Source organism: Hevea brasiliensis, chromosome 14 (assembly GCF_030052815.1).
Source record: "Hevea brasiliensis isolate MT/VB/25A 57/8 chromosome 14, ASM3005281v1, whole genome shotgun sequence".
NCBI classification, from domain to species: domain Eukaryota; kingdom Viridiplantae; phylum Streptophyta; class Magnoliopsida; order Malpighiales; family Euphorbiaceae; genus Hevea; species Hevea brasiliensis.
The window spans coordinates 11,498,156-11,520,613 of NC_079506.1; the positions used below are offsets into that span (position 1 = coordinate 11,498,156).

The following is a 22,458-nucleotide window of genomic DNA, read 5'->3' on the forward strand; positions in this document are numbered from 1 at the left end:
ATTAAATTTTTTATCTTTTAAATTTTTTAATGAAAATTTCATAATAAAAAATAAAAATATAATAATATAACAAAAATATTAATTAAACATATGAAATCATTTGAAATTGGTTTAATCATATGGTTATTTTTATCATTTTTAATATTATATTATATTTTTGTAATATATTAAAAGAATTATATATAGAATATAATATTATATTTTCATATTAAAAAGCATAATATATTTGAATATTATTTTTATTTATTAATATTAATATTTTTCTTAAAAATAATATTTTTTTAAGAAAAAAAAAGAATTAAAATAATAGAGAATGTCATGCAATAATACTATGAAAAAGAATATCGCATGTCAACTCTTTGGAAACATCTATTTTAATATATGGATTCAGTGTTTAATTAATAAAATAAAAATAGGGTTTTTGAGTTTAAATTTATTTTTCTAATTACTTTAAAAAATTATTATATGGGATGCTTTAGATCTGCATTGGCTTCACATATTTAGAAAGGATTTTTCTTGAATCTATAACATAGGGTATATGGTGAAATTTACTTATTAAATATATAAATCTCACGTACTTATGTCTTAGTTTCAAAGTGAATCGAGTTTACATATTATTAATGCCATCATATTATTAATGCCATCACTTCATATCTATAAACATTAATTATAACATGAAGGGGGGACAAAATGTAGAGGAGGGGCAAAAAATGAAGTAATGTAAAGCAATCAAATATAGCATTTGTATAGAGAAGAGTATATAATACAAAAAGCATTCATGATCCCTTTAATAAAAGATTGCAAGCTCTCCACCTAAGGAGGACACTCCTTAAAAAGAAGGTAACCCACAAATTATTCCTACATCTATATGCCTAATTCTATGCCCAAGAATTATAAAGAAAAAAATATATATATATATTCTTTGCACATTAATTTAAAAGAAAAAAAAAAAAGACATAACGAAAATCAAGCCAATTTAAAGACAGCATTAAATTTATAAGGGAAAAAGAAAATTATTCCAGCTCCTTAAACTAAAAGATCTTGTTTGGATTTTGCATGGATTTTCTCATTTTCCCCATTTTTCAATTGTTGGGAAACAATAGAAGACGATGAAGAATGGTAATTTGGAGAGTTACGAGGAAACTAAGAAAGCATTTGAACTAATTCTCTCATTGTAGGACGTTCAATGCTATTTTCTTGGCAACACAACATTGCAATGAAAAATAGATTCATTGCTTCATCTTTAGGCACCATTGTTAGTCTTGGATCAACAATGCGCATCACATCTTCTCTCCGATTATTCGTTACTCTTTTGCTCCATTGTACAATATCCACCCCTTCGCCGAAATCACCCACCGGTCGTCGTCCTGTTAGCAGCTCTAAGAGAACAACTCCAAAACTATACACATCACTCTTCTCGTCCACCTTCAATGTGTATGCATATTCTGCAATATGAACAAAATTTAGTCATGACATAGCTAAACCATGGGATGAGGCCCATAAGACCACCACAATCCAAGCCCAAACACAACCCAATTTGCAGCATCTTCATCTTGGGATTAAGGAAAGTACCCCCAAAAAAATCATAGATATTAGGTCAAAGGACAAAGACAAAAACAGATGCCAAACTTGCTAAGAAAGTGTTAGAACCTAATTCAAACAGGATTGATTTAGTCTTCATAATATCCTTCAAGATTTTAGGGATAATAGGTTTTAAAGTTGTTGCATTTCAATTTTTAAAATAATGATCTAATCTTGACTAAGTGTTGAGATTTATGTGGGATTTTATTTTATTTAGTTAGACTTTTGCTATATAAATAGCACATTTAATAGTCTTTGAATTAAGAGAGTTGTGCAGATGGTTTCTTCCTATTCAATAAAAATATTCTTTATTTTTCTGCATTTATTTTTATTCTAACAGAAAGCTCAAAGCAGCCAAAGAAGACTGGTCGGTGGGAAGTAGAAGAAGAAGAAAAATACGCTTTACACGTAAGACCAAAATCAGCTATTACACGAAAGATTAGTGTTGTAAATAGGTGTGCATGCATATATGTTTCGGTTAGCTTTCACTAATCTCAATGTGCTGGTACGTTAGAATCATTATCAGACTGAAAATAAGCAACAATGTGTCAGATTTGGACCTCCAGGATTGCTAGATCAGAGTTTTTCGTGGGTCCCAACAAAGTGCTTCGGCTCTTTTGTTTCTGTGTGATGTTGTGCTGTGAATACCAATAAAACCTATGCGCCTGTCTCCCTTTCGCACAAATCACGGGTGGGTTTTCTGCTGTCACTTTTTTTTTTTTTTAATTTAAGAGTTTGAAGTCGAGATCCTATAGTTTCTCAATGACTTCAGTTTCACTGAGGTAACACTATTGCGTACAGTACCACTTATAAGGGATCAAAAGTCAGCTATACGTGGCTTGCAACTGTTCTTACCTTGGGAATATCAGATGGTTGGTGTTCATCTTGAGTTCTTGAAATATTCAGACAATTTTGACATTACAAGAAAAATTTACCACACACAAAACAACTAACTGAACTAACAAGGTCACTATCAATCATCAATCATCTACAGTCTCACCGTGCATAAAATCAGAAAGCAAGCATTAGTAATGTGTGTAAAAATGTGATGCAGTGGTTAAAAACTGGCTTAGTGATATCATTTAATTGCAAATATAGTGAAGTAATGAACTTACCGGGTGCTATGTAGCCATAAGACCCTGCAATTGCTGACATACATTCTGATGCTCCCCCATCAATAAGGAATTTTGCTAATCCGAAATCTGCAACATGTGCTTCGAAGCTCGAATTTAACAGAATATTGTTGGATTTTACATCTCGATGTTCGATCAGTGGTGAACAATCATGGTGGAGGTAGCATAGGCCTTTAGCAGCCTCAATGGCGATTTTGTACCTCAAATTCCAACCCAAGAAAGAACCCTTTTTGCCATGTAAGGCTTCTCCTAGGCTTCCATTTCTCATGTACTGATAAACCAACAAGTTGGTTTCTTTGTTGGAGCAGAAAGCAAGCAATCTAACGATGTTTCGATGCCTAGTGTTTGAATTTCTGCTCTAAAGCCATGGTCATGGCTATTGGTGCCAAAACCAAGTAGTTTTTTAACTGCAATTTCAACCCCATTTGGCATTTTCCCATGGTATACAATCCCAGCTCCTCCTCTACTAATTACGTTTCCATCTTTTACACATTCCAGGATGTCTGTGACAGTGAATTCTAGCTTTTGGAAAGCTGTCATCTTCCAAGAATCTGAGTTGTTTTTCTTGAAAGACTTGGCCTTTATTATGGCAGCAGTTGCAAATATCAGAGAGCATATCAGCAACCCTAAAGAGAAGATGAGCTTGAAATCACTAAGGGATTTTCCTGGTGTGTTTGTGATGGTGGTGAAATTGCAAGGATTGTTAAGTAGAGGACCACAGAGTTGAGGATTTCCTGCAAAAGAGGAGGCATTAAAGAGGGAGAACTGACCGGATTCTGGGACCTTTCCAGAGAAATCATTGAAAGAGAAATCAGCAACAGTGAGGCTTTTCATGGAACCAATGGATTTTGGTATTGTTTCGTTCAAGTGGTTTCTTGACAAGTTCAAGTAATTCAAGATATGGATGTTGGATATCTCTGGTGGGACTGAACCAGAGAGGTTGTTCTGGCTCATGTCAAGGAAAGTGAGATGGAAACAGTTTCCTATTTCAGGTGGAATTGGACCTGAAAGTGAATTTCTGCTAAGATCAAGCATTAGTACTTGCTGGAGTTCTCCTATGGAAGTTGGAATTTGGACCTGAGAATTGATTTCCTCTGAGCAGAAGGATTTGAAGGGAAGAGAAATTCGAAAGCGAAAATGGCAGAGGACCCGAGAGGAGATTGTTTGACAAATTGAGTTGGCCTAATTTAACAGGTTTAGATGAACTATTACCATTCTCAGATAAATTCCCTGACAGGACGTTGTTCTGCAACTCTGCTAAATTCAACCGAGGCAAGTAAATGAAACCATTTGGAATGCTTCCATTCAAGTAGTTCTGCACCAACCTCACTCTAGTGAGACTATAACATGTCCCCAAACCTTCTGGGATTGGACCAAACAGGAAATTCTTCAAGAGAATGAGAATCCTCAACTGATTAGAGGAACACAAGTCTTGCGGGATTGTACCAGTGAGCTTATTTGAGGACAAATCAAGAATGTGAAGCTTCCCATTTTGGCCAAGTTTTTGAGGAATCTCACCGGTGAAATTGTTCATCCACAGCCCCGGCGTTTCCAAATTAGGCAATTCCGCGACATAGTCTGGAATGGAACCGTGTAGTCTATTCAAGAAGAGATTGAAGAGCTTCAGTTGCTTGAGATTGATGAACTCAAATGGGATTTCACCAGTGAGTGCATTGTTGGAGAGGTCAAGATTCACCAAGTTGGTCAGGTTACCTAACTCCTTTGGAATAGAACCTGAAAAATGATTGGCATGCAAATATAGAGTATCAAGCTGCTTCAGGTTTCCAAGCTCCCTCGGAACTAGACCATCCAGTCCACAGTCTGGTGAATTCATGATGGGCTGCAGAGGAATGAAAAGAAAATATTTCTTGATATTGCATGTTTCTTCAAAGGGGAAAATGAAGATTGTGTTGAGAGAACATTAGAAGCATTTAGTTTCTATCCAAAAAGTGGAATACCTCATCTAATTAAGAAGTCTCTCATATCTATTTCATCTGTCAATCATATTCATGTGCATAACTTGCTAGAGCAAATGGGCAAGGATATTGTTATTCAAGAATGCGAACAGCCTGGAGGACGCAGCAGGTTGTGGAAGTATGAAGATGTTAATCATGTATTGATAATAGAAACAGGTAAGGACCAAATTAATCAGATGAAGCTTCTTTCACGATCATATTTAAATTTGTATGAATTTTAGCTCTTATGAACAATTAAGTATTAATGAATAATCCCTTTTGATGTAATTTTATTAGGGAACTGAAAAAGTTGAAGGCATATTGCTTGTTATGCCTTGGAGTTATTATTTGGAGCTATGTTCCACGGCCTTCATAAAGATGTGCAATCTTATATTCCTCAAACTCGAAGTCTGGAATAAGTCTTTAAGTGAGCAAGTGCTCCTTCTTAATGACTTTGAATTTCTTCCACAAAAGCTAAGATATCTTTCTTGGTGTAGATATCCTTTGAAATCTTTGTCATTAAATTTTCGCCCAAAGAATCTTGTAGAACTTCACTTGCATCGAAGCAATCTCATACAACTATTGAATGGAGATAAGGCATAGTTCATAAATTTTTGCTACATTTTATAAAGTTAATTTGTACCTTTTAATTAATTGATATTTTTATATTTTATTATAGCTTCTTAGAAATTTGAAATTAATGGACCTCAAAGACTCTAATGAGCTGATCGAGAATCTGGACCTGTCTAGTATTGCCCCAAATCTTGAGTTTTTATATTTGAATGAATGTTGGAGTTTGGTTGAAATTCCCTCTCTTCAAAGATTGTCTAGAGATTCCTTATAATATAAGGATTCTAACTTTAGATGGAACTGCAATAAAACAATTGCCCTCATCAATTGAGCATCTGTCTCAACTTTTTAAATTGTCCTTGAATAAGTGTATACAGCTCGAGAGTCTTCCAAGCAGCATTGGCAATTTCAAACATCTCAAAGAGCTTTATCTCTATGAATGTTCAAGCCTCATGACTCTTCTAAGCAGCATGGGCAAGTTGAAATGTCTTAAAGAACTTTGTCTTGATGAATGCTCAAATTTAACAAGTCTTCCAGAAAGCATTAAACAATTTTCGAAGTTGAAACAACTTGATTTAAGAGATTGCAAGAGTCATAAATGTTTACCAAAGCTTCCATCATGCTTAGAATACTTACATGCATCAAAATGCACCTCTTCAGAATATGTTGGAACAAAATAAATGCAGAAGAATAAAGAATAGAACAAAAAAAAAACTCTCTGTATAACTCCATTGACTCAAATACTGATTAATTGTGCTATTTACATAGCATTAAAGTCTAACTAAATAAAATAAAGTCTCATCTAAATCTCGACCACTAGTCAAGATTAAATTACTACTTTAAAATTGAAATGCATCAACCTTAAATACTATTATCTCCAAAATCTTATAGGATACTAATGGATTGGAATCAACCATGTTTGAATTAGGTTCTAACATTATGTCCCTTAATTCAAACATAGACTCAAAATAATTTATTTGTTTATTGTGTTTCAAGCATTTCTCTCAAAAGATAGGTTAATATGTTGTAGCACTTCTCTCTAGCTGACAATTTTCTGTGCTGGAGCACTTCTTTCCAACTGATAATTTTGGTACACTTCTAACCAATTTCATATTATTGATCATCTTGGAGCACTTCTCTCCAATCTCTTCATTATTAATGCACTTCTAGACCTTTTTATGTTTTTTTCATCAAAACTTTTCTTGGAGTACTTTTCTCCAACAACCCATGATAAACTTGTGTCTAAAGATTTATCTCATGTGCCCATAGGATCATTGAGGCTCTGATACCATTGTTGGAATAAAAACAAATGCAAAAGAATAAAGAATAGAAAGTGATACATGCATTTTGCATAGTCATTTACGTTTAATTTCATGACCATTTTATTTGATTGTTAGTCACTTTTAGCCAATTTTATTAGTTATTTAGTTAGTTTTTCATGATTGTCAATTTTGGGATTAATTTGTAATTTTACTTTATTTTATAGGAAAAATGGTGTTTTTGAGAGACTAAAAAAAGAAATTATGCCAATGAGGAGTGATTCCTACAGCCAAAGATGTCAAAAACAAGTTTGAAAGTTAAAGTATGCATTGGCCAAATTGCGCATAACTTGCCGCATAAGTTGTGCAGTTCTGCACAAGGAGAAGAAGCAATTTTTTCTATTCCTGCCGAAATCTGCATAAGTCACTGCATGACTTATGCAGACTTACTCCTTGCTTATGCAGCTTCACATAGAAGGCCCAAAAACCTGTCGAAAACTACATAAGGGACTGCATAACTTATGCAGACCACTTATGCAGTTTTATAGAGTCTTCATAATGAGCTGGCAAAAGATTCCCACATGAAAAACACAACTCAAACACACCATTTTAGGGCTACTTGTCAGTAAAAGATATAAATAGGCCCTTATCTCATTTTGGAAAGGGAAGAGGAGACAAAAAAGGGAGCAGCAACAGGGGAAGAGTCATAAAACAGAGAGCAAAACGTCACCTCTCCATTTCTAGACCAGATTTGGAGTTTTCTTCCCTTCTTCCCTATTTCCTATCTTTCTTGTATTAGGTTTATTAGTTCTTAGCTTAGATTTAAGATTTATTTCTATATTAACTCAGAATTTCTTGTAAATATTATGGATAGTGAGTAGTTTTCATTAGATTCTGGAGTTGGGATGTAATATTTGAGATATTTTATGGATTTTGATTGGGTAATCCATATTTTGTGGTTTTAATGAGTTTTATTCATTTCTTGTGTGCTCATTGACATGCTTAGTGTAGGATCCCATTAAGTGTTGTTCTTAATCTATGGTTGAAGCACCGAAAGAAGAAAACCTTGTGATAGATAATCAAGAAATTGGACTTAATTAACTTAGATCTAGAAATAGACTAAGGATTAAGAGGATTTACAGATTAATTAAGAAACTTAATGGGTCTTGATTAATTTTAACTCCACGAAAGTAGGATTAGATTGATTAAGGCACTCTTTGTCCCACTCAAAAGGGTATTCAAAGGATTTAAGAATTAATCTCCTTAAAACCCGTAACTTCCACAAGATTGGATAACCAATTTAAAAATCCCAAAATAGCTTGAATATGAACTCTCGAACTCCGGAATCGCCCTTTTTATCATTGTTAATTTCTAATTGAGTTTAATTGCTTGCCTTTTTAAATCTTGTCATATTTTAATTAGCTTATTTTAATTTGATGCAAATTTAGTTAAATCATTACATTGTTGAATAGATTATAAATTTTACACATATAGATTTCAAACTTCAATATCTATCAATTTATTACTTTAATTTCAAAGATAGTTCAAATTAGTCAATTTTTATATAAAAAATTTGATCATTAACACAACTCCTCGTGGGAACGATATCTTTTCTATATTGCTTGTATGACCCGTACACTTGCGGTTGGGCCACATCAATATTAAATTTCAAAATCCACATGGCTGTATGTTGGTTTTTGAAATAGTCGTATAATGATTATGATTGAATATGATTGAATTTCGTAGCCCATATGAAACCTGCATACTGTCATATATAATTAATTTAATAAAAGTCAAGAGTATAAAATATTTACAATTCTATTTGATTATGTGTTTGTTAATTATGGTAATATTATATGTTTATTAATAGTTATTGGTTTTATTGAACTAATTATATTCAGGCATGTTGAGAACATATTTATGAGTATTAACATTATTACTATGCTCATAATATAGTGCCCATGGAAATTCTGATTATAGTAAACACTTTTATGATTATGAGCTCACCTATCGTGGGACTAGTCATAAAATTATTTTGTTAATTTGTTTAAAAATTTATTCCATGGATTTCAAGAACTATTTGGATCATATTAATAGTGGATATACCCATCGGTATAACACTATTAATATAATATGTTATTGTTGGTTATAATATTATTTGTTAATTGTCTTTAATATTTTTTAATACCCTATCGGTATAAAAGTGTTAAAGATGTTGGTTTATATATATATATATATATATATATATATATATATATATATATATATATATATATATATATATATATATATATATTTGATGAGTTCAATGAGTTTTCTTGATTTTATTGTAATCTGGGACCTTTAGGCGGGATTATAATAAATAACAGTTTTGTTCATAATTGCTTTCTTAGCTGGATCTGAAAGGAAGCTTTAGTTTTGTGATTATGTTATATACATAATTCATGTTTCCTTTATTATTTGATTTCAGCTGCTGTTTCTATGCAATTATCTGCTGTGAAAACTCTTAATGACTCCAATTTTGATGACTGGAAAGAGTCTCTGAGCATGTACCTTGCAATAGCCCAACTAGATTTAGCCTTAAGGGTTGATGCACATACTAAACTTACTGATGAATCCATAATTGCACCTGTTCTCTCAAGTGAGAAACTCTCTAAAGCTCAGTGTCCTCAAGATGACAAGGAAAGGATTGAAATGGAAAATATTCCATATGGTTCTGCAGTTGAGAGCTTGATATATGCTCAAGTATGCACTCATCCTGATATAGCATTTGCTATTAGTGTCCTTGGTAGATACTTGAGTAATCGTGGATGGAGTCACTGGAAAGCTACAAAGAAAGTTAAGAGATATTTGAATGAATGTTGGAGTTTGGTTGAAATTCCCTCTCTTCAAAGATTGTCTAGAGATTCCTTATAATATAAGGATTCTAACTTTAGATGGAACTGCAATAAAACAATTGCCCTCATCAATTGAGCATCTGTCTCAACTTTTTAAATTGTCCTTGAATAAGTGTATACAGCTCGAGAGTCTTCCAAGCAGCATTGGTAATTTCAAACATCTCAAAGAGCTTTATCTCTATGAATGTTCAAGCCTCATGACTCTTCTAAGCAGCATGGGCAAGTTGAAATGTCTTAAAGAACTTTGTCTTGATGAATGCTCAAATTTAACAAGTCTTCCAGAAAGCATTAAACAATTTTCGAAGTTGAAACAACTTGATTTAAGAGATTGCAAGAGTCATAAATGTTTACCAAAGCTTCCATCATGCTTAGAATACTTACATGCATCAAAATGCACCTCTTCAGAATATGTTGGAACAAAATAAATGCAGAAGAATAAAGAATAGAACAAAAAAAAAACTCTCTGTATAACTCCATTGACTCAAATACTGATTAATTGTGCTATTTACATAGCATTAAAGTCTAACTAAATAAAATAAAGTCTCATCTAAATCTCGACCACTAGTCAAGATTAAATTACTACTTTAAAATTGAAATGCATCAACCTTAAATACTATTATCTCCAAAATCTTATAGGATACTAATGGATTGGAATCAACCATGTTTGAATTAGGTTCTAACATTATGTCCCTTAATTCAAACATAGACTCAAAATAATTTATTTTTTTATTGTGTTTCAAGCATTTCTCTCGAAAAGATAGGTTAATATGTTGTAGCACTTCTCTCTAGCTGACAATTTTCTGTGCTGGAGCACTTCTTTCCAACTGATAATTTTGGTACACTTCTAACCAATTTCATATTATTGATCATCTTGGAGCACTTCTCTCCAATCTCTTCATTATTAATGCACTTCTAGACCTTTTTATGTTTTTTTCATCAAAACTTTTCTTGGAGTACTTTTCTCCAACAACCCATGATAAACTTGTGTCTAAAGATTTATCTCATGTGCCCATAGGATCATTGAGGCTCTGATACCATTGTTGGAATAAAAACAAATGCAAAAGAATAAAGAATAGAAAGTGATACATGCATTTTGCATAGTCATTTACGTTTAATTTCATGACCATTTTATTTGATTGTTAGTCACTTTTAGCCAATTTTATTAGTTATTTAGTTAGTTTTTCATGATTGTCAATTTTGGGATTAATTTGTAATTTTACTTTATTTTATAGGAAAAATGGTGTTTTTGAGAGACTAAAAAAAGAAATTATGCCAATGAGGAGTGATTCCTACAGCCAAAGATGTCAAAAACAAGTTTGAAAGTTAAAGTATGCATTGGCCAAATTGCGCATAACTTGCCGCATAAGTTGTGCAGTTCTGCACAAGGAGAAGAAGCAATTTTTTCTATTCCTGCCGAAATCTGCATAAGTCACTGCATGACTTATGCAGACTTACTCCTTGCTTATGCAGCTTCACATAGAAGGCCCAAAAACCTGTCGAAAACTACATAAGGGACTGCATAACTTATGTAGACCACTTATGCAGTTTTATAGAGTCTTCATAATGAGCTGGCAAAAGATTCCCACATGAAAAACACAACTCAAACACACCATTTTAGGGCTACTTGTCAGTAAAAGATATAAATAGGCCCTTATCTCATTTTGGAAAGGGAAGAGGAGACAAAAAAGGGAGCAGCAACAGGGGAAGAGTCATAAAACAGAGAGCAAAACGTCACCTCTCCATTTCTAGACCAGATTTGGAGTTTTCTTCCCTTCTTCCCTATTTCCTATCTTTCTTGTATTAGGTTTATTAGTTCTTAGCTTAGATTTAAGATTTATTTCTATATTAACTCAGAATTTCTTGTAAATATTATGGATAGTGAGTAGTTTTCATTAGATTCTGGAGTTGGGATGTAATATTTGAGATATTTTATGGATTTTGATTGGGTAATCCATATTTTGTGGTTTTAATGAGTTTTATTCATTTCTTTTGTGCTCATTGACATGCTTAGTGTAGGATCCCATTAAGTGTTGTTCTTAATCTATGGTTGAAGCACCGAAAGAAGAAAACCTTGTGATAGATAATCAAGAAATTGGACTTAATTAACTTAGATCTAGAAATAGACTAAGGATTAAGAGGATTTACAGATTAATTAAGAAACTTAATGGGTCTTGATTAATTTTAACTCCACGAAAGTAGGATTAGATTGATTAAGGCACTCTTTGTCCCACTCAAAAGGGTATTCAAAGGATTTAAGAATTAATCTCCTTAAAACCCGTAACTTCCACAAGATTGGATAACCAATTTAAAAATCCCAAAATAGCTTGAATATGAACTCTCGAACTCCGGAATCGCCCTTTTTATCATTGTTAATTTCTAATTGAGTTTAATTGCTTGCCTTTTTAAATCTTGTCATATTTTAATTAGCTTATTTTAATTTGATGCAAATTTAGTTAAATCATTACATTGTTGAATAGATTATAAATTTTACACATATAGATTTCAAACTTCAATATCTATCAATTTATTACTTTAATTTCAAAGATAGTTCAAATTAGTCAATTTTTATATAAAAAATTTGATCATTAACACAACTCCTCGTGGAACGATATCTTTCTATATTGCTTGTATGACCCGTACACTTGCGGTTGGGCCACATCAATATTAAATTTCAAAATCCACATGGCTGTATGTTGGTTTTGAAATAGTCGATATAATGATTATGATTGAATATGATTGAATTTCGTAGCCCATATGAAACCTGCATACTGTCATATATAATTAATTTAATAAAAGTCAAGAGTATAAAATATTTACAATTCTATTTGATTATGTGTTTGTTAATTATGGTAATATTATATGTTTATTAATAGTTATTGGTTTTATTGAACTAATTATATTCAGGCATGTTGAGAACATATTTATGAGTATTAACATTATTACTATGCTCATAATATAGTGCCCATGGAAATTCTGATTATAGTAAACACTTTTATAATTATGAGCTCACCTATCGTGGGACTAGTCATAAAATTATTTTGTTAATTTGTTTAAAAATTTATTCCATGGATTTCAAGAACTATTTGGGTCATATTAATAGTGGATATACCCATCGGTATAACACTATTAATATAATATGTTATTGTTGGTTATAATATTATTTGTTAATTGTCTTTAATATTTTTTAATACCCTATCGGTATAAAAGTGTTAAAGATGTTGGTTTATATATATATATATATATATATATATATATATATATATATATATATATATTTGATGAGTTCAATGAGTTTTCTTGATTTTATTGTAATCTGGGACCTTTAGGCGGGATTATAATAAATAACAGTTTTGTTCATAATTGCTTTCTTATTTGGATCGAAAGGAAGCTTTAGTTTTGTGATTATGTTATATACATAATTCATGTTTCCTTTATTATTTGATTTCAGCTGCTGTTTCTATGCAATTATCTGCTGTGAAAACTCTTAATGACTCCAATTTTGATGACTGGAAAGAGTCTCTGAGCATGTACCTTGCAATAGCCCAACTAGATTTAGCCTTAAGGGTTGATGCACATACTAAACTTACTGATGAATCCATAATTGCACCTGTTCTCTCAAGTGAGAAACTCTCTAAAGCTCAGTGTCCTCAAGATGACAAGGAAAGGATTGAAATGGAAAATATTCCATATGGTTCTGCAGTTGAGAGCTTGATATATGCTCAAGTATGCACTCATCCTGATATAGCATTTGCTATTAGTGTCCTTGGTAGATACTTGAGTAATCGTGGATGGAGTCACTGGAAAGCTACAAAGAAAGTTAAGAGATATTTGTAGGGTACTAAGAATTATAAATCTAGAAGTCATTGGGTACTCTGATTCTGACTGTACAGGCTGTGTAGATGATAGAAAATCTACTTTTGGTTACATCTTCATATTGTCTGGAGGAGCTGTTTCTTGGAAAAGTGCCAAATAAACACTTAACGCTACCTCCACTATGGAAGAATATTATTTTGCTTGTTATTAGGCCACTTGGCAAGCTATTTGATTAAAGAAATTGATTTCTAGTATGCTTGTTGTTGAGAGCATCTCAAGGCCCTTGACCATTTATTGTGACAATACTCCTGCTGTTTGCTTCTTTCAAAATCATAAGAATTCTAGTCGAACTAAACCTTTTGATGTCAAATTCCTGTTTGTTCGAGAGAAGATTCGTGAATCACAGACTCGAATTGAACATATTACTACGGATTGAATGATTGTGGATCCGTTAACCAAAGCTTTGCCCATTAGTGTTTTTCAGAAGTATGTTGCGCATATGGGTGTAGTGAAAACTTTTGATGATGCTTTGGTTTAGTGGGAGTCTGTTTTATATTACATTTGGGTTAGCATTTGTATGGAATGCTTAGACCATTATTTTTAAACATATCTTGTCACATATTCCATTTAAATTCAGTTTTTTATTTTTGAGATTTTGTTGGCATATGTATATAATATTGTTTTTCCTATCGGATTCAATGTTATTTTGTTTGTCATTACATTAACTGGATTTTATAGGTTAAATTGCTTACTTGTTATTAGATATTGTTTTGTATTTTATTAATCTATATTTTTAGTTTAATAAATAGATTACTGCTATCCAAGTGGGGGATTGTTGGATTATTTATTTGTATCTGGATGTGGATTAGCATTAATCAATTGTTAGGCTCATTGACAAATTAAATAATGATATCAAATAATAGGTTTAGTAATTAGCAATATCTAAATGGATTGGGTCATGTGATTGGACAAACCTATAATGGGTCAGGCTGTCCATAAGCCCACTAAGGAAGAGGCCCCAACTTTCAGTCCTATATATATATATATTCTGATAACCCCATTTAACATCAGATAGAATTCATATAGAATTTGAAAGCTGTGGATATTGAGAGTTGTGAACCTACCCATTCGCTTCTGTTCTTCATTATTCATAGAAAATCATGAAAACAAGCGTATTTTCAGGTACACATATTCTCTAATCATGTAATCTATAACGATCAAATTTATATTTTTAACAAAGAAAATTTGAAAGTGGAAACTTGGTAAGTATAAATATGGATAGTAAAAATGTGATAGAGTGAACTAGAAAGTAAATACGAGTTGGAAAAATTAAATTAGTCTTGTGATGATATATTTTTAAAATTATAGTTATTTGAGTTATGTGATCATGATATACTTGGTGGCAATGATTTTATTGAATTATGAGGAACTGGCTCAACATGACCGTGATGTTATTATGATTGTAAATGACAATTATGGTGGTTGTTGATGCTAGTAAATTCAAAATATTAAGGAGTATAAGATATATCAGTAACTGGAGATTTTTATTTAAATATTATATTATAGAGCATACATCTTGATGGAGTGCTACAAGAGAACTATGGGTCTTATGAAGATATCAAATATGATATGATATGTGAATAGAAGAGTGTTAGTAATAAAAAGAAGTTATAATGTGTGATCATTAAATTTTATTGGGAGTCTTATGCTTACATGATGAGAAAGAATGATTGGTTCTAATGAGGATTATGAAAGATTAAGGTGAATTAAGAGCCTTGTTACATTCTTATATGTACCTGTTAGATCACCCTTTGATGACAGAGTTAATATTTCAGCATTATACTATCTTTGGGATAGAGCTTGATATATACATAGCCTTTGGGGCATATATCAGGTGGTTCGCCCTTTGGGGGTAGCTCTGCACATGAGTATGACTAGTTTTTTTTTAATTGCTCTCCTAGAGTGATGCTTGCAGCATTTGCATCTGCATTAGCATTAGCATCAGCATCAGCATCAACATTACTAGATAGTCGTTTTCATGGAGTTAGCATTTGCTCCTCTAGGTGGATGCCAGCTTATTTGTCCTTTGGGGGCTGCTCTACGCATTGTGCATGACCACCATTTTTATTGCTCTTGCGCTTCAGTAGTGTCATCATAGAGTGAAGATGCGGCATTGCTCTCGGTCATCAAAGTTTATTATAAATAGTTGAGATGTAGCAGATCTAACAGGATACATATCAGAGTGTAATAGGATCTATGCCTTGGAAATTAATTTGGAGTCTTAGTTAGTAATAAATTTTAGAGTGAGAAATAATGAAATGGATAGAATTTTCAAATGGTATATCAATCATAGTTTGACAAGTATCATGGAGATAATGATACTTGTATTAAAGAGGAATTTGCATCCTTTGGGGATTATGGGACTATTGTATAGCTTTGTATAGCAAATGTTGACTTGAATAATGAATTTTAATGTTTGATAATAATGATATGTCATGAGTTATGGGAATGAATCAATTGCGGTGTTTATATGCGTGGAAAACATAAGATCATAGGGAAGACAATTGTGTCAGGTATAAATAGTTAAGTTTATAAAATAATTTGTAGCTAGCTCTACTAAGATTAAGAACAAATGTATGATTATGGGTTTAAAGACTAACTATGCACAATATAATAATATAAAGGGAGATATTATAAACTAAAATGGGAGCATAAGTTCTGAAGTGGACTCTAGTAATCAGAGCATTAGGTTTTGTCTTGCTTTACTGGGTTTTGAAGTGATTGCTGTATGATAGTTGCTTTTATTATATGGAGAAACAGAGTTTAATTTCAGCGGAAGCGTGTTGGTTTTGGATTAGACTTTGTGGTTCCTTAAGTTGTGGAATTTCGAGGACGAAATTCATTTTTTGGGGAAGAGAATTGTAATACCCCAATTTTTGAGAAAATATTAAATATAGTCATTATTAGAAATACAAATAAAATTTATAAAGTTTTGGGGAGAAAAATTTAATTTGAACTTGGACTTGAAAGAAAAGTTTTAGAAGTTTTGGGGTAGAAAATAGGATTTTTGAGAAGTTGAAGGACCAAAATTAAATTTAATTTAAAAAAAGTGGACAACACATGATTCCTCCAACAGGGTCTATAAAAAAAAAAGAAAAAAAGAAAAAAGAAAAAAGAAAAGAATGGGAAGAAGAATCGGGAAAGAGGAAGAAAAGGGGGAAAAAAGGAAAAGAAAGAAAGAGAGAAGAAGGGAAAGAAGAAGAAGAGAAGGAAGGAGGAAGGATGGCCAAATTCTTTAGAGTTTTTCTAGTGAAGGAGGAAACTAGCAAGGGGAAAAGAAGGAATTTGGTCTACAATATTAGAAATTAGAGAAAGAGAAAGGCATGGAAGATGATGAATTTTAGCATAACAGTGGTTAAGCAGGGGTAGTAGCTTTGTCTTCCATTTGGGTAAGATTGGTTTATCTTTTACTGTTGATTTTTGGATATGTTAAAGATCTATATGTGAAAAGTTATGGTTAAATTTTGGTTATTTTTCAACGACTGGATTTGGAGAAATAAATTGTTGAACACAAGCTATCTACAATTGGAATTCTGAATTTTGGCTACTGAAATTTGAGAAAAATAAATAGTTAGGATGCTTAGAAAATTATGAAATTCGATACAGATGATCTTTGGGATGTTGAGGCTGTTGTGTTCAAATTTGGTGAATTTAGACTTGTGGTGTATGAGATATAAATTATTTTGTATGAGTTGTCTAATTAAGAATGATTTCTGAAAAATTCAGAATTTGAAGGGTTAGATGAATATGTTGATATCTCATGATGTAGAGATAATTTGATGATAAAATTTTTAGTGATGTTGTATATGGATGTCTTGAATATATGGTTAAATTTTGGGATTTATCTAACGGTTGGATCATGATATATAAATTTGAATGTGCAAGCTGCTAAGTTGCATATTAAGGATTGAGTTAAATTGAATAAGTGATTTTGATAGAACTAAAATTATTGGAGATGGGATATAGTGTTTATTGAATTTTAATGTGATTGTGGAATATTTTTGAGAAATACAAACATGGATTTTTGGTATATGGGTATATGTGATTATGTGAGTTCATGGTATTTAAATTTTATATGATTGGTTGAAGCTTGAGAATGAAGAATTATGTTGTGAAGGGTTGAATTGAGTTGAAGCAAGAATATGCTAGTTGTTGGAAAAATTATGGAATTGAGTATTATTTTTGATATTATATTTTTATGGAACCATAAGTTGGATAATTAAAAATTGATGTGATTATTGGCCTGTGGATTAGGATTTTAGAGATGAATCTTCATATTATTGATGATAAATTATAAATATTTTGGGCTAAATCATGCTTATGGATGTCTAATGGTGCTAGAGGTGCTTTTTATCTATTGATAAGTATGTTTGATATTCAATACAAGTAACTTGGGATATTTTAGCTAATTTATTTGTAATTTGTAGCTCTAATTAATTTGAATATTATCTTTGTCTGGAGGATGTTATGGACATTGAAAATGTGTGATATTGTCCATACGGAAATTTGTAGCTAAAGTATGGAATAAAACAAGAATTCATTAGGATAATGTTCAATAAGAGAAATGTAGGATAACATTTTGATAATGAGATATGGTTTTTTTTTGCAATAATGTTATTGATGGGATATACGTATATAGTGGAAATAATTGTTGTGCAAGTAAATGATTAATGTATGATTCCTTGCTACTCTCATGTCAAAAAAAAAAAAAAATTAATGACTTCCTGAATATGTTTCTTTTTTTTTTAAGTTTCAAGAAGTTTTCTTGGTACAATATGAGATCACTGAGTGCTGAACGTAATAGTTGTTACAAGCATAAATAAATTTTCTTTCCTTTTGTGTGTGTAGTCATGCCTTTTTAGTGAAAAATGATTATTAGTAAATTTTTGTGCACATGTATTCACATATAAATGTATATACGTAAAAATTCAATAAGAGGCAAATTCAGTCTAGCTAGAGGCAATTTGATATCGTTGAAATGCATAACCAATACTACTGTATTATTGACAAGGCTTGACTTGGGTCAGTGCAAGTCATGAACTACTAGATGATAACGTTGGGACAATTAGGAAATCATTTATAACTAAAATAATTTCTATGATCATGATAGAACAAATGTTATTTTATTTAAAATTTATTGTTGAATTTTCTTAGCGGAGATGTTTGAGGAAAATATATTGTAATTGGATTAACAGTTGTAAAATATTTATTTACAGAACATGTGGCACTAAGGCGATAAAGAAATATAAACATGGCAATGTTCACTTGTGATCACAATGAGGCATATTAATTAGCGAAATTAATTGTCTGATTTTGTGTGGTGTGAACCCATTCTGGGCTGTGATATTATTGTTTGATTTTGTTTGGTCTTTTAATAGGGAGAAACATCAAATTTTAAGAGAAAAATTGTCAAAATTTCGCTAAAATTTTAAGAGCAGCGTGGACCTGATCCTCCATAGGAGATACATAGGCAGCCTTCGAGTGCGGTCCAAAGTAGCTAAAATTTTGCTTTCTTTGATTTTAATGTTCCCTTTTCGGTTCCTAGATCTTGTCATATTATTATTATTATTATTATTATTATTATTAATGAAGGCACTCTAGAAATGTTGTATATCACTAGTTATGAATGAAGGCACTTTAGAAACGTTGTGTATCACTAGCACAATTCTAATCATTAACTAGGTATCTTCTGTATTTTGATGTCATTTAACAGCTGTTAGTCTATTTTTGTCAATAATTGATTGAGAAATTCATGTGCATAATAGGTTACCTATATTTAATTAGTCCATTGTTTTGAGGAAACTGTGTCAATTTAGTTCGAGATTACAGTTATCCTAATTAGGTAGGGTGGGTATGACATTTTAAGAAGTTAATTTGTATCTTCTAATTTATTGCTATTTTTCTATTTAATTACAGCCTCTTGAAAATTTAAAATTAATGGACCTCAGCTGCCCTGATAACCTGATCGGGATTCCGGACTTGTCTAGCTTTGCCCCCAAATCTGGAGTTTTTATATTTGGACGGATGTGTGAGTTTGGTTGAAATTTCCTCTCTTCAAAATCTGAGCAAGCTTCCTGAGCTTGATTTAGCTCAATGCAATAAAATGAAAGATTGTCCAGAGATTCCGTGTAATATAAGGATTCTAACTTTAGATGAAACTGGAATAGAGCAACTGCCCTTATCAATTAAGCATCTGTCTCAACTTGTCGAATTGTACTTGTATTGGTGTGATAAACTCGTGAGTCTTCCAATCAGCATTGGCAATTTGAAACGTCTTGAAGAACTTCATCTCTATGGATGTTCAAGTCTCGTGAATATTCCAAGCAGCATTGGCAATTTGAAACGTCTTGAAAACTTGATCTGGCTGGATGTTCAAGACTCGCGACTATTCCAAGAAGCATAGGCGAGTTGAAATGTCTTGAAAAGTTTTTTCTCTGGGAGTGCTCAAATTTAGCAAGTCTTCCCGAAAGCATCAAACAACTTTTGAAGTTGAAACAGCTTGATTTAAGCGATTGCGAGAGTCTTAAAAGTTTACCAGAGCTTCCATCATGCTTAGAAAGCTTAGCTGCAGGTAATTGCCCCTCTGAAATCTGCAGGTATAAGCGATTGTTGTTGACACCGCACATCGTCATGATTTTAACGATGAAAGAATTGAATGTAGAGTGGATTTCATATATGAATCTGGAAATAGGCAGGGACGTAATAAATTCATCTTATTTCGCAAGAGTTATTTTGCGAATTGGAATGGTTATTATGAAGGTCCGTATCTTTCGAACTCATCACACGTGTTGCTTTCATTCAATGGATTGAGGACACGTTTTGATGAAGAGTGTTTCGTTGAGGCCTCATTTTGCTTCACCGCTAACTGTCACGTGGATGAGGAGAAAATTATGGAGTGTGGGGTCCATCCTATTTTCCATTTATAATTTTTAAAGATATAATTGATGTTATGGTCAATACTGAAAGTAAGAAAACATGGGGGGGTTGGGTACTATTTGCACATCTAGCAAAGATGAAGGAAGAAATTGCATTCATTTTTTGCTGGAACCAAGACTAGAAAATAAAGGAAAGCTTTTGTTACTTACGCTGGAAAATATTTTTTAGTGTTTGGATAATTAATAGAAAAAAATTAATGAAAATTATTTTTTGAGGTTAAAAGAAAAATTAAGTCATTTTAAGGAAAATAATTTTTCCTTTTAAGGAGAACGTCTTTACAGAACTTTGACAATCTCATTAATATAAAAACACTTATGTATGCATAATCTCTCTATCTCTTCCCGCTTCCTCTTAGCCAAACCCTACTCACGTTCACTACAGGTATAACTCATTTCTAGTTTGCCGTTACTCTTAATTGCTTTACTCTTATTACAAATACTTGCAATCTTTTGCAGCTCTATCATCTCCTTATTTGGTTCTTAACAACCTGCCGCTCCATATTTGAGAAAGAGAGGGATGACTATACAGGAGAATAATTGAGCTCAAATCAGGGGGAAAGAAACAGGTGAAATGATAAATACTGCTTTCGTTATATGTAATGTAATCAATATTGCAATATAATATGTTGTTATGTGAACATATAATCTATTCTGTCATCCACATTACTACATCAACTTCCAAATCTAATGATTGACTGAAACTGAACCTTCTTCACTTCCAAATCAACTAACATAAACATTGCAAATAAACTACAACTCTCTAACCTGAAGAATAAATAGCCTTTATAATTATAACAGGCTTAAAATGGAAAGCTAAAGAAATGATAAAATAAGGAAGAGGAACAACATCACATTAGAGGAAAACCTCTCTAGTAGAATAAACATTGTAAATAACTAAAAAGGCTCTAAAATGCCTATGGTGTAGGAACAACAGGAATTGAATTTTCTATTGGCTTCTTTACAGAATTACTCATTGGATTGTAGCCGTGGAGAGAGATTCTTTTTTAGATTGATAACAATCATGGGATTAGTAGTTTTCTTGATCCGCAAATCATCAGCACATTTCCCATCTCCTGCTTTTGTATGCTTCTGCACAATAAAATTAGAGTTGCAAAATTAGCAACTAAAAATGAACAAACATTAAGCAGAATTCAGCTAACTTCCATAGCAGTCGGAAAATTTAAAATGGGAGCTATAATACAATTCACAGCAGTCATTCAATTTTATAGTTAAGTATCTAGGCAAGGCTAAAGGCTTTGTTGTTGTATCTAGGCAAGATCCCTAACATGGCACAACGAAATTCATAGAATTCAGCGACTAGTCCAAAACCGATTGGAGAAAGTGAATACAACATTAAGATCATGAGTTTAACAATAGCAAATTTTAGAGGAAAAATGCAACTCCTCAGAAGAAGCAACGTCAAAAAAAAAGAGTCGACAATTGGGGGAGAAACAGGAGGAGCATCTACGGGTTAAAGAAAGAGGGGGAGGGAGAAAAAACCTAAATTGCAGAATCTAGAGGAGCAAATGCAATCACAGAATCAGAAAATCCAAGATTTGAGTGCAGGGCTGCATAGAATGGAAGAAATGATGAGCCATAGAATGGAGGAGATGATGAGTCAAATGATGGAATTGATGAAGCCGTCGCAAGGGAAAGGTAAGGAGCCTGTGGTCCCTGAAACTCAATCTAATGTGAATGGAACTAGGGTCAATCCTATTGAAATTGGAGCAAATAGTAATGAAGGAAGGGGTATTTTGCCGCTGCCGAAGGGGAAAGAAAATGGGGATTCTGGTAATAGTTCTCAGGGGCATAAGAGTTCTTGTAATTTGAGGAATTCTGCGATGAAATTGAAGGTAGATGTTCCCCAATTTGATGGTAGTAATCCGAGAGGATGGGTAAGAAAATGCCAGAAATATTTCCAAGTTTATGATGTGAGTGAGGAACAAAAAGTGGAAGTAGCTTCTTTATTTTTGGGGGAAAAAGCTGACATTTGGTTCCAAGGTTAGCAAGTCAGTAGACCAACTGCATCTTGGAGTGAATTTGCAGAAGAGTTATGCAAGAGATTTGGGAAGTTGACTGTAACTGATGTAGTTGAGGAGTTTAACAAGTTAAATCAAGAAGGTTCAGTATTGGATTATCAGGAGAAGTTTGAGGAGCTTAAGGCTTTAATGTTGAAATATAATCCAGGTCTATCCGAACCTTATTTTATCTCTAGTTTCATCAGTGGGTTGAGTGAGGAATTGAGACCTGTAATT

At 32.4% G+C, this 22,458-nt stretch overlaps 1 pseudogene; it reads right to left on the reverse strand.

Annotated features, from left to right (window-relative positions):
• Nucleotides 1-685: 685 nt before the first annotated feature.
• Nucleotides 686-4,548, reverse strand: LOC110661590 (leucine-rich repeat receptor-like serine/threonine-protein kinase BAM1; annotated as a pseudogene).
• Between the last annotated feature and the right edge of the window lie 17,910 nt (nt 4,549-22,458).